The sequence below is a fragment of the Callospermophilus lateralis genome, chromosome 16 (genome assembly GCF_048772815.1).
Source record: "Callospermophilus lateralis isolate mCalLat2 chromosome 16, mCalLat2.hap1, whole genome shotgun sequence".
Taxonomy (NCBI): Eukaryota; Metazoa; Chordata; class Mammalia; order Rodentia; family Sciuridae; genus Callospermophilus; species Callospermophilus lateralis.
The window spans coordinates 17783539-17797239 of record NC_135320.1 but is presented as its reverse complement, the minus strand read 5'-3'; positions in this window follow the sequence as shown (position 1 = coordinate 17797239).

Genomic DNA, 13701 nt, shown 5'->3' with positions numbered 1-13701 from the left:
TTCTTTTCTTTTTTTTTTTTTTTTTGGTACTAGAGATTAAACCCAGGAACACTCAACCCCTGAGCCACATCCCCAGCCCTTTTGTATATATATGTAGATATATTTAGAGACAGGGTATCACTGAGTTGCTTGGTGCCTTGCTAATGTGCAGGGGCTGGCTCTGAACTCATGATCCTCCTGCCACAGCCTCCCAAGCCACTGAGATTATAGGCATGTGCCACCACACCCAGTTTGTAAATCCTTTTCAATGCAGAGTCCAGCTTTCCCTAACTGCTTGTCCCCTGGTTGCTGTTGGCCATGTATTTCATCCGCACACTATGTGTATGGCTCCCTGGGCCACCTACACCAGTGGGCAGCCTTTCCTTCAAGATGGCGCCACCATTTTCTCCTTGCCTTTTCTCAAGTCTTGGTCACTCTTCTCCAAGTTTGGTGTTTCTGCTTTCTTGACCTCACCTAAATGTCAGGAAGCTTGCAGAAAACAGCCACAACCCTTTCCAAATGATCCTTGTGTGCTCTGTTACCTGAGCAGCAAGGAGATCCTTTCCTGCCAACAGGAAGACAAGTAAACGTGTGTGTTGCTGATGACAATAGAGGTGGAGGACAGGTGCCCAGCTGGTCACTCTGCCCCATTCCAAGATGCTCCATGGGAAAGAACCCAGAAGACTGCTGTAAGGGATAATTTGGATCATTAACATGAAGAACCTAGGCCTTACCCCATTGTTAGCATTCACAAAATGTCAGTTATTTGCTTTTGTTTGTAGTAAATTCTCCGCATCTTATAAAATTGAACATTTGGTCTTTAGTTTTGTAAACTAAATGGAGCTTGCATATCTGAAGATGAGCTAAAATGAATTCAAACACATCCCATTCATATGCTCTCAAAAGGAATTTGTAGCCAGGCACACCTGTAATCCTAGCTACTCAGGAAGCTGATGCAGGAGGATCCCACGTTTGAGTCCAGCCACAACCATTTAGCAATGCCCTGTTTCAAAATAAAATAGAAAGGGCTGGGGGTATAGCACAACAGCAGAACACTCCTGGGTTTAATGCCCAATACTGATAAAAGTAATTTATAATTTGGGAAGGCAAGAAGAGGGAGGGATTCTGCCAGGTAGCTGTGAGATTTGCTCTCCTCTTGATGTCAATGAAATGTCCATGACCCTGGAGGTTAACATTTAGACCAAAGGCGAACAAGTTGTCACCCATGGGAGATGTTCCTTATGGTTCAGTGCAAGTGTCTAAATGACCTTTTTTTTTTTTCTTTTTTTCCACCTGTCATGATTTAAAACGAGTTCAGTTATTATGTTGTGTACTTAGCAAGCAAAAGCAGCCTCCCTGGCCCTCTTTTGTTATTGTAACAGGCTTTGGAACACTGCGTTCTATTTCAGAACTTAACACCTACTACAACTTTCTCGCCCCAGTGAGAGCTCAATGGGAGATGGAAAAGGTTATCCCCCAAATAGGGAGTGAGAACAAAGACCAGGACACTCTCTCCCAGGTACCCCCTGCGTGAGTCATCAGAAAGCAGTAGAAGGCAGCCTGGCTTGACCGGCTGCTAGTATTACTCTGTTCAACTTGAAAAGCCTTTATTGCACAATCTTCATTCAATACCGCAGGACATTTTAACCCCTATGCACCATCAGTCCAGGTTTCCTTGCGCTTCTTTTTGGTACAACTCAGTATTTCTAAGCAAAATACCCGAGAACCGTTTTGAAATCGAATATGGTGACTCATTGGCTACAGAGACCAAAATTCTGCTCCCTTTGGTTTCATCTATAAAATGAAAATACGTAGGGTAGGCACAGATGGAGGTACACAAGAGAGAAAAATAGTTGGAGGTACTTGCCTTCTCCCCACATTTGCAGGCTACTTTGTAAGGACTCCATTGTTAGAGAGCACAGAATCTAGCTTAGAGTATGGCTTTGAGCCAAAAGATATGAAGATTTTAAAATCTGATAAATACAAGCTGTGCTTACAGGCTGTGTCCCCTCAATAGTATAGGAGAGCACCCCAAGCCACACTGAAACTGTGGTTGTGATGTCGTTCTTGGTAAGGTCGCACCCATTTCCTAGGCTTATCAACCATTCTCTGGACTTATCGTTCTTTTATTGGAGTGTTTCATCCATCTACGGTCCTTGGCATGTTACCGCAGGAGCCTGAGATGAATGTCCCTGTGGAATGAAGGAAGGGCACAGCTGTTCAGCTGGGGTGGTACTAAATAAGCACTTTTTTGCCCAACACAATCTGGGAAACTCCCTCCAAGAAGCCTGCTCCTAACACCCAGAGGTGGAGAGGACAGAAGTGCCTCAGGGAATTGCTACCATGAACCTCTGTAACAGGAGTGAGTAGTCTGTTGCTGGATGGAGAGAAGCCAGAGGAGCCAACCCTGTGGCTATTTGCTGTGTGACCCAGAGGCTCAGGCAAACAGCTGTGGACGGTTCTCTCTTCTCATTAGTGTTGGCTTCCTTGAAGCTCCCTGTACTATAAGCCTGAAGCCTCAACTTATAGGTTTCTTTGTTTATTCTAAAGGAAAGAAGCAGGAAGTTCATTTTTGCCAGTGACCTTGACTGGATGTCTTTGATGATGATGTTTGATAGGTTAAAGGTTCAACATAGTTTATTTATGTCATTATAAAATGACGCCATCCTTGTTGTTATATTTTTTCATCTTTCTTTAATGAGCGTACTTCCTGAAATAAATTACACACACACACACACACACACACACACGTCCACAGTTCAAAGCAGAAGTTTTTCAATTTAATTTACTTATTTTTTTAATATTTAAAAAAATATATTTAAAATATTTATTTTTTAGTTTTAGGTGGACACAATGTCTTTATTTTACACTTATGTGATGTTGAGTATCAAACCCAGTGCCTCATGCAGGCTAGGCGAGCACTCTACCACTGAGCCACAATCCCAGCCCCTTAACTTACTTATTTTTATTATATTTGCTCCAAACTTATGATACAAACAATTAATTTTATTTTTAAATATTTCCCTGGACCTTTAGAACAATAAGCATTTTAGTCTTTCTAAACTGTTTTAGACTTTAAAAAATTTTAAAACATTTTTCAACATAGTTTATTTATGTCATTATAAAATGACATAGTCATTAATAAGTAGAACTTGCATATTATACATAACATTTGTATATTATCTTTATTTTTTCTTCCTTTAAAGAACAAAATGTCAATGAAAACAAAATTGGAAAAACAAAGAGAGTCGGGGGTTTCTAAACATCATTAACAAGCATATGAATTTTGAGGAAATAGCTCTACCTAGAGTTCCAAATGTGGTACTGCAGTAAGGCTAGCACCATGACTTGTATCTGAGTTTTCTAACCTTTAACTGTGCAGAAATCATCCAGAGACCTTGTAACAAGGTAGATTTCTTATTTAGAATGAAGAATGAGGACTGAAATTCTGGCTCTCTAAGAAGCTGTCAGGGGATGCCAATGTTGCTGGTTCATGGAGCACATAGAGTAGTATAAGCTTAGCTTATACGGTTGCCTATAGAATTAGGAAGTTTTAGCAATGTGTAAAGATGATTTTAGAAGTTGAAAACCTATAAATCAAGATCATGTTCTCTCTTTCTTCAAGGTATTAGTCAAAATGAATTGGTAATGTTGAATTAACTGTTACAAAAAATACAATTGCCCTGGCTGGGCATAGTGACACATACTTACAATCCCAGGTACTGGGGCTAGTCTGTGCAAATTAGGGAAACTGTCTCAAAATAAAATTAAAATGGATGGGGATGTAGCTCAGTTGTAGCATATTTGCCTAGCATCCATGAAGCTTTGAGTTCAAACCCAGCATAGGGGTTGCAAGAGACAAGGGTCCTAAATCAATTTCCTTGAATGCTCAACTCTTAACTTTCAACCACAACATCTAAGAAATTGCCACCTTATTTTACCCACTGCCATCCTTTTAAAAATAGTTCTAAGAGCAACATTTCCATGTTCTATTTTGTCTCACTAGTGGCTGGAAAAGGCTAAATTATAGCAGGTATGGAAAATTAATTGAGTTTTCAGGTGGGGAGGGGAGAAAAACAGGTAGGTACTAAATAACTCACCTCTGGCTGTAACAGTTGCAGGGAGACTAAGCCCTCTTGGTATTTACTTTGAGACCTGCTACATGAGGAAAAGAGTCTTTACCATTAGCACCATTCTTCTCTGAAGCTGTCTACATAATTTCTTCCTCAAAATGAGTTCCCAGTCAGGTGGAGTGGCACACACACATAATCCTGTAACTCAGGAGCCTGAGGCAGAAGGATCAATACTAGCCTCAGTGATTGAGCAAAGCCATAACAACTTAGTGTGACCCTGTTTCAAAGTAAAAAATAAAAAATAGTTCTGGGATGTAGCTCAGTGTTAAAGTGCCCCTGGGTTAAATTCTCAATACAAAAAAAAAAAAAAAAAAAAAGAAAGAATTAATGGCTATGCCATAGCTTTAGGCCATTCATTCTGCCCGTACATACTCAATGATTTAACTGCCTTCTCTCTATTGCTTAGCACAGCAGCCATGAGAAAGAGGTACTGTGGCTCTTGCTCTTGCCATTTTTCAGGCAAGTCTGTGGAAGCTTAGTGTTTGAATAGCCCTCCTAGGTAAGCCAGCAAGTTGGGACATGCTCCCAGGACCAGATCATTCCAAAACTCTTGCTTTAAGCCACTTGTAAGTGTACACTTTGAGACTTCTCTCTCTTAAATGGTTGGAAATTTTCAAATGTGTGTGTGTATGATACATGTCCTCAAGAAAGAAGAGTTTGTACCATATTCTTAAGATGCTAGGAAGTAAAATAAATGTTAGTTTAGGAAACTTGGAAACATTGACATCTTAAAAAAGAGATAATGGGATCTGACTTCATCTTTCCAAGAGAGTCAGATGAAAATCAATGTAAAAAGCATTGTTGTTATTACTTTGAGGTTGGCTGCCTTTTATCTTCTTTTGCACTCACCAGCCAACACCAAAGAAGAACTTGGATTTGTCACCACCAGACTCAGATTGTCATCCCTTCAGGAGTAAAGGCAAACCAGAATATGTATGACTTAAAGTATTTACCACACTGATTTGTTGTTTTTTGCTACTGGGGACTACTCCCGGGTATGCTTTTAACACTGAGCTATATCCACAATCCTTGTTGTGTTGATTTTGAGACAGGGTCTCCCTGAGTTGTCAAGGCTGGCTCTGAATTTGCTGTCCCAGTGCTGCAGCCTCCTGGGTTGTTGCTAGGATTACAGGCTCACACCACCAGACCCGCTCACTCCACTGTATTTTAATGGTATGTTCACCCTGAGTTTTCTGTTCTCTTCTCCTGGGCTCTGTGTGCCTATTAAGCAATGACTTTACCTTTCTAATTTTAGTGACTCCAGTGCCTACCATTGTATATGGTGTGTAGGCACTTCAGGATTATTAAATATAAAAATTAATAAATAATTAACTATCCTAATTAAGCAGGACCAAGTAAACCCATGAAATGCCCTGAGGTATGCTCACATCTGGACACTGGGTGGCAGACTTACCTATGTTGAGAGGGCAACACTGGTTTCTGTGATGATGAAACTTTTCTACTTTTCCTCTTAAGAAAACAGGATAGGAAAGGCAGCAGAATACAACAGACATCAGTATGGCAATATGTAAATCAATGGTTGTGCAACTGATGTGATTCTGCAATCTGTATATGGGGTAAAAATGGGAGTTCATATCCCAGTTGAATCAAAGTGTGAAATATGATATATCAAGAACTATGTAATGTTTTGAACAACCTACAATAAAAATTAATTTAAAAAATAAAAAAAAGAACATTATAAGAATTTTTAAAAAAAGAAAGAAAAAAAAAGAAAACAGGAGGATTTGGAGCCCTTTGAGTTGGAAAGCATCTCAGAGGTCATTGCTCAAGACTACTCTCATTTGTCAAAGCAGAGGATGACATTTCATTATCAATAGCTATTGCATACAGATAACCACAAGACTACCAGTAAAATGTTGAAAAAGGCTGACAGCCCTTTAAACTAAAGGTTTAGGAACAGGCCTGAGCAAGCCACTGGGTGAGGCTCTGCAAGAAACTTAAAGTGAGACTGAATCCCTGCTCAAAGGGGCGCGGTGTGCATCCCTGGGTCCCAGCAATCAGCTTACACATAGCGATGCCAGATACACAGCCTAACACTGACACCACAGCGAGCCAACATGGAGGTAAGGAGAAGGTTATGGCAGTAGCTTCTCCAACTTCAGACAAGAGCAGGCTGCATCCAACACTCATTCTCCAGTCAATTCAATGAAATTGTGGAAATGCCACCAATAGCATTTACAAATGAGAACCACCAAGAAAGTGGGCATTAGAAAAGATCCCATTTCCTGCATCAGGGACTTAGTTTTACCCTGACCCATGTAACGCTGGAGAAGAGCTAAGCTTACCACCAGCAACAATTGCATCACAGAAGCCAGACAGGGTTAGGCTGTGACCTAATTTTCTGCCTGCTGTGACTCCCTGTGCAGGACAGAGAAAATTCCTGCCTCTCCCTTCTGCAAATTCTCTGTCTACTGGACAGGAATAATAATCATGACACACTTTCGTGGCATCACCTTCCAGAGGAGCTGTCCCCACCTGCACAACAGAGAAGCAACAGAGACCCAGCTCCTGAGAACTTCCAAGGACCAGATTCATCCTTAATATTTGACAAACTGCAGTTTGTGACACCTACAACATAATAAAACGAAGCCCTTGAGGCCTGTGACCTTGTATTACAAAATCACCTTTGAGTGATGACTTGACAACAGGTAATACTGGAGACAGGGAAGAGAAAGAGCCATAAACTTCCCCTAGAAAATAGACAGGACTGTGAAGGAAAAAGCTTTAGAACTATATAAAGCACACAAGAAAAAACATAGAATCCTTTGTTGGTAAACTAGGCCCAATTTTATGGCACTTACAAATAGCATGTCTATTATTCTAGTTTTATTTTAAATATAGGGTTATTTATATTAAATTTTTTTTTGTTTGGGAATATTCTTAAGGCAACATAAAAGGTATCTTATGCCACATGCAGAGCAAGTGACTAAATGAGAAACATTGGTACCCATTAGAAATAAAAAGGAGTAGAAGAGAACACTATGGAAAACTGTATACCAACAAATTAGATAACCTAGATAAAATGGGTCAATCATCAGAAAGATGATAAAGATGGTAATTGTTATGTGTATTTTACTACAACTTTAAAAAGTTCCTAAAGAATGAATTTTGGTACATGCAACCACAAGAATGAACCTTGAAAACATTATGCTAAATGAAATAGGCCACACACAAAAGATAAACTATTGTATGATCCCACTGAGGGATCCATTTATGACAAATTCACAGACAAGAAGTAGAAAAGTAGTTATACCAAGGGCTGGGAGTAGGAGGAAACGAGGAGTTATTGGTTAATGTGCATAGAGTTTCCGTTTGGGTGATTGTAAAGTTATGAAAATGGATGATGGTTATTACTGCACAACATTGAGAATGTACTTAATGCCACTGTGTAAGTCAGCTTTTCACTACTGTAATAATACATGAAAAATGATCAGCTTACATAGAAAAGGGTATTCGGGCTCACAGTTTTGGAGGTTTCAGCCCACGGTTGTTTGGTCCATTGCTTTTGGACCTATGGTGAGGTGGCACATCGCGGCAAGAGTGTGTGGGACAGCAAAGACATTGACCTCATTGCCAGAGATGAGCAACAAAGGAAGAAGAAGGGCTGAGTTCCCACTGTGTCCTTCAAGAGCATATCTCCAATGATCAGAAGACCTTCCCATAGGCCCCACCTCTGAAGTCTCTACTATCTCCCAATAGCATCAACCTGGGGAATAAACCTTTAACACATGGGCCTTTAGAGGACACTGAAGATCCAAACTATATACCATTCCGAAATGGGGAGTTCTTGTTTTTTGTTTGTTTGTTTTTATGGTACTGAGGATTGAACCCAGGGTCTTGCACATAGTAGTCAAGTGCTCTACAACTGAGCTACATCCCCAGCACCCCATCTCTTGTGCATTCTCTCTCTCTCTCTCTCTCAACAGAGTCTCATAAAGTTGCTCAGGCTGGCCTCAAAATTTTGATCCTCCTGCCCCAGCCTCTTGAGTAGCTGGGATTATAGTCATGTGCCAGCATGCTTGGCTGAGTTACTGTTTAATGGATATAGAGTTTCATTCTGGGGTGATAAAAAGTTATGAAAATGGACAGTGATGATTATTGCACAAAATTGTGAATGTACTTAATGTTCATGAGAAATTAATACTATTTAATGATTACAAAAGGATAAAATGATAGTTATTTTGTATATATTTTACCATGATAAAGGTGTTTTAATTATTTCAATGCAGTACATTTATATGCAAGGGTTTGGTATGTAAAAATACTCTCTCTGGAGCCAATCAATCTGAATTTGGATCTTAGCCTCAATACTTTAAGCTGTATGTCCTGTGTTAATTATTTAACCTCTCTGTGCCTCAATTTTTTCATCTATAAAACAGGGATAATACAAGGGTTTTGGTGAGAATTAAATAATATGTTCATATAAAGCCATTAAACTGCCATATATACATATGTGTGTGTGGGTTGTTATGTATATTTTACTATAACTGCTCAAATCATCAAAATCATAAAATTTCAAGTACCCAGAATGTGAAGGCTCCTATACACGAATAAATAAAAGGCCCATGAAAACTTCTCAATATCAATCACTATTAAGAAAACAAATCATAACCAGACAAAGCCAGGTACCATGGACACATCTGTAATCCCAGCTACTTGGGAGGTTGAGGCAGAGAGATAGAAAGTTCAAGGTCAGCCTGGGCAACAAAATAAAAAGAACTAGGGGGCTAGGGTTATAACTCAGTGGTAGATCACTTGCCTGACACACGTAAGGCACTGGGTTCGGTCCTCAGCACCACATAAAGACAAAATGATAATAAAAAAAATAAAAGCATTTCTAAAAAAAATAATTGGGGATATGGTTCAGTGCTAGAGTACCCTGGGTTCGTTGAGGTACCTTAGTACCACAAAGAGAGAGAAAGAGAATGCAAACTACCATTTCACATCTACTAGCATAGTCATAATAAAAAGTAGACAAATACCAAATGACAGCAAAGATGTAAAGAAATGAAAACACTCATTGCTAGGTGGAATGAGTACAAAGAACATGGTGCAGCCACTTGGGGAACCAATTTGGAAATCTCTTTAAAAGTTAAAGATAAATTTACCCTATGATTCAGTAATTCCACTGCTAAGTAACTACCAAAGAGAAATAAAAACATATGTTCACATGAAGACTTGAAGATACATATCCACAGCGTCATTATTCACAATGGCCAACAAAATGGAAACAACCCACATGTTCACCAATTAATGAATGAACAAACATTCTCCACAATGAAATGTTATTTGACCATCAAACAAACAAACAAAAAGTTGGGGCTGGGGATGTGGCTCAAGCGGTAGCGCGCTCGCCTGGCATGTGTGCGGCTGGGGTTCAATCCTCAGCACCACATACAAACGAAGATGTTGTGCCTCCCGAAAAACTAAAAAAATAAATATTAAAAAATTCTCTCTCTCTCTCTCTCTCTCTCTCTCTCTCTCTCTCTCTCTCTCTCTCTCTCTCTCTCTCCACTCTCTCTTTAAAAAAAAAAAAAAAGTGTTGGTCCATAGTATCATATACATGAGCTTTAAAAACATTACACTAAGTGGAAAAAGCCTGACACAAAAGGCTCATACTGTATGGTTTCATTTATGTGAAAAAGGTAAATCCACAGATAGAGAATATAGACTGGCAGGTGTCATGGTCTGGCTAAGAGGGTAAGGAGAAGGCAGAAAGGAAAGTAAATGAGTATTTTTCCCCCTGCAATAATAAAAAACATTCTGAAACGAGACAGCAATAATCATTCCACATATCTGCAAATACTAAAAACCATTGAAGTGTACACTTTATATCAGAGTTTTATTTGTATTAACTGTATCCAAAAGAGTATCTGGCATAGAGTAGGTACTCAGTATTTGGAGAATGAAACAATGCAAAGTAGTTCTCACACAGTATGTCAGACATTATTTAACAATTACCCCATTTTTAAAATGTAGATTTTCCCCAATTTTTACTATGATAAATACTCTCACAATAAATAATTTTCCATGAGAATGGGTAAAAGATTTGAGTAGACATTTCTCCAAAGATGATCCCTAAATGTGTAGTAAGCAGATGAAAAGATGATCAATATCATGAGTCATTATAGAAATGCAAATTAAAAGTACAATATACTTTGCAGCCATTAGAAAGGCTACGGTCAGGAAAAAAAGACAATAACGAATGTTGGCAAGGATGAAGATAAATAAGAACTCTCATACTAGTTGCTAGTAGAATATAAAATGGCACAGCCATTTTGGAATAGTTTGATTATTCCTCAGAAATTTAACTGCATGTTTACTATATGATTCAGCAATATACTCCTAGCTAAATGCCCAAGAAAAGTTAAAATATATGTTTACACACACACACACACACACACACACACACACACACACACAAATGTGTACATGGATTTCTAACAGCCAAAAAGTGAAACAATCCAAATGTTTATGAACAAATGAATAGATAAATAAAATGTGGTAGATCCAAACAATGGAATTTAATAATAAAAAAGAATGAAATATTGATTCATGCTACAACATGGATAAACCTCAAAAGCATTATACTACATAAAAGACGATAACATATTATATGATTATACATTACATAATACAATGAAAGATCACACATTTCACAATGAAAGATGACATAATTTATGTGAAAGGTCCAGAATGGGCAACGCTATAGAGAAAAGAAAATAGATTAATGATTGTGTTAGAATGGGGTAGGGAAAGAATGAGTAGTTACTCACTTTCAAGTTGATGGAAATGTCTTATAATTAGATTGTGGTGATGGCTGCGGGATTTTTTAAATAAACTAAAAACAATTGAAGTACAAACTGAAAATCAGGAAATTTTACAGTATTCAAATTCTATTTATTATTGAGATAATGCCATTTTAAAAGTAAAAATATACTACAAAAGAAGAGCAAACTGCTGGGTACCAAGGCACATGCCTGTCCATGGAAACGGGAGGCTGAGGCAGGAAGAGCAACTTAGCAAGTCCCCAGATAACCTAAGGAGACCTGTCTCAAAAAAAAAAAAAAAAGATTGGGAGTGTAACTAGTAGTAAAGTACCCCTGAGTTTAACCCACAATAAATTCAAAAAAAGAAGAGCAAACTGAAACCAAAATAGGCAGAAGAAAGGAAATAATAAAAGCCGAAATGGAGGAAAATGAAAACAGAACTAGAGAAAAATCAGTGAAATGAAAAACTGGTTCTTTGAGATAATTAATAAAACTGATAAACCTTTAACTAGACTAATTTTTTTTTTTTTACAAAAAGGGAACAGAGAAAAGATGAAAATTACTATCAATAATCAGACCTCTTATAGCCCAGCATGGTAGTACACTCCTGTAATTCCAGCAACTTGGGAGGATGAGGCAGGAGGATCACAAGGTCAAAGCCAGCCTCAGCAACTTAGTAAAACCCCGTCTCAAAATGAAAACTAAAAAAGGCTGGGGATGTAGCTTAGTGATAGAAGGCCACTGGATTTGACCCTGATATGGAGGGGGCGGGGAAAGAATTAGAGCAACATCTCTACAGAGCCTACAGAATAATAAAGGAATATTAATAAACAATTTTATACCTATAAATTTGACAATGTAGATGAATAAACAAATTCCAAATTATTAAAGTTCATTTAAGAATAAATAATCCAAATAGTCCTAAATCTATTACAGAAATAGAATCTGTAAAAAAAACTTTATAATAGGGCTGGCACGCGAGGCCCTGGGTTCGATCCTCAGCACCACGTAAAAATAAATAAGTGAAATAAATGTATTAAAAAGAAAAAACTTTATAACAAAGATAACTACAGACCCAGATGGCTTCACTGGAACTTGTGATAATACTTAAAGATATCAATTTTATACAAAGTCTTCCAGACAATCAAAGATGATGGAATTCTTCCCAATTTATTTTATGAGGCCATAATTACCCTGAAATGAAAACCCAAAATATTACAAACCAATATCCCACATGTACACAGAGGGGGAAAAATATCCTTAACAGCATATTAGCAAATCATTGGAATGCAAGTTAGTTCCACCTTGAAAATCAATGCAAGAAACTAAAGAAAACATGCGATCATCTCAATAAATATTTTTAAATCATATTATAAAATTCAACCACCATTCATTGCAAAAACTGTGAGCAAACTAAGGAAAACAAAGAACATTCCCAATTTACAAAGCGTCTGTACAAATAATCTATAGCTAATATTATATTTAACAATGTAAAACAGTTTTTCCTAAAATCTGGAAGCATGCTCTCATTAATGCTATTTGTCGTCATACTAGATGTCCTAGCTAGGACAATTAGACAACAAAAGAAAGGTGTTACAAATATAATAAAACATGTTCAGGATCTGTATACCAAAAAATATAAAACATCAAGAAAATATCAAAGACCAAAATCACGTCTGGTTAGTCGATTTTAGCCAAAGGTGCAAAGAGATTGTCTTTTCAACAAATGATGTTGAAACCATAGGACATACTTATGTAAATGAAAAAAATTAATGATGTTGACCCATACCTCCCTCACACCCTAAACCAAAACTAACTTGAAAAGCATCATAGGCCTAAATGTAAAATCAGGAACTAAGAAAACTTTCAAAAGAAAAAGAGGAGAAAAGCTTTGTGGCTTTGGGTTAGATGACAATATCTTAGATATAATACTAAAAGCATCACTCATAAAAGAAAAAAATGATAAATTGGACTTCATTAAAATTAAAATTATATCAAAATAAATTTTATTGTCATGTGTAACTAAAAAGAACCATTAATTAATTAATTAAGAGTCTTGCAGTGTCAAGAAAATGGAAACAAAAACCCCCGACAGGCAAAAACTATTTGCAAAATATATATCTAATAACATGCATTACATATTAAAAATATACTCAAACATCAATAAAATAATCCAGCTTTTAAATGGCAAAAGTAGTTCTTCATTAAAGAAGATATATATAAATGTCAAATAAGCACACAAAAAGATGTCAGGATCATTTGTCATTAGGAAATGCAAATTGAAACTATAAGAAGCTAACTAATCTTGCTGAAATTGAAAAAGATGGCCCACATATGCTGGGAAAAAGGTAGAGAAACTGAATCTCATGCTGTTAGTGGCAATGTAAAATGGTACAACCATTTTAGAAAGAAAACAGTTTGGTGTAAATATGAACAAGACATCTCACTCCTCAACATTTATCCATGAGAAAGGAAATCATGATGTCCATACAAAGACTTACTACACAAAAATGTTCATAGCAGGTTCTTTTAAGACACAAACACTGTAAACAATTTAATTGTCTATCAACAAGGGAAGGAATAAATAAATTATTTGGTGGAACACAGATTCATAAGCAAAAAGAAAGCACATTATTTTTATGCACAATAACATAGGTAGGAAGAAAATTATTTATAATTACAGTATCTTTAAAGCCAAGTGTGGTGATACACAGCTGTAATCCAGCAGCTCTGGAGGCTGAGGCAGGAGGATCCTGAGTTCAAAGACAGTCTCAGCAACTTTGCGAGGTCCTAAGCAA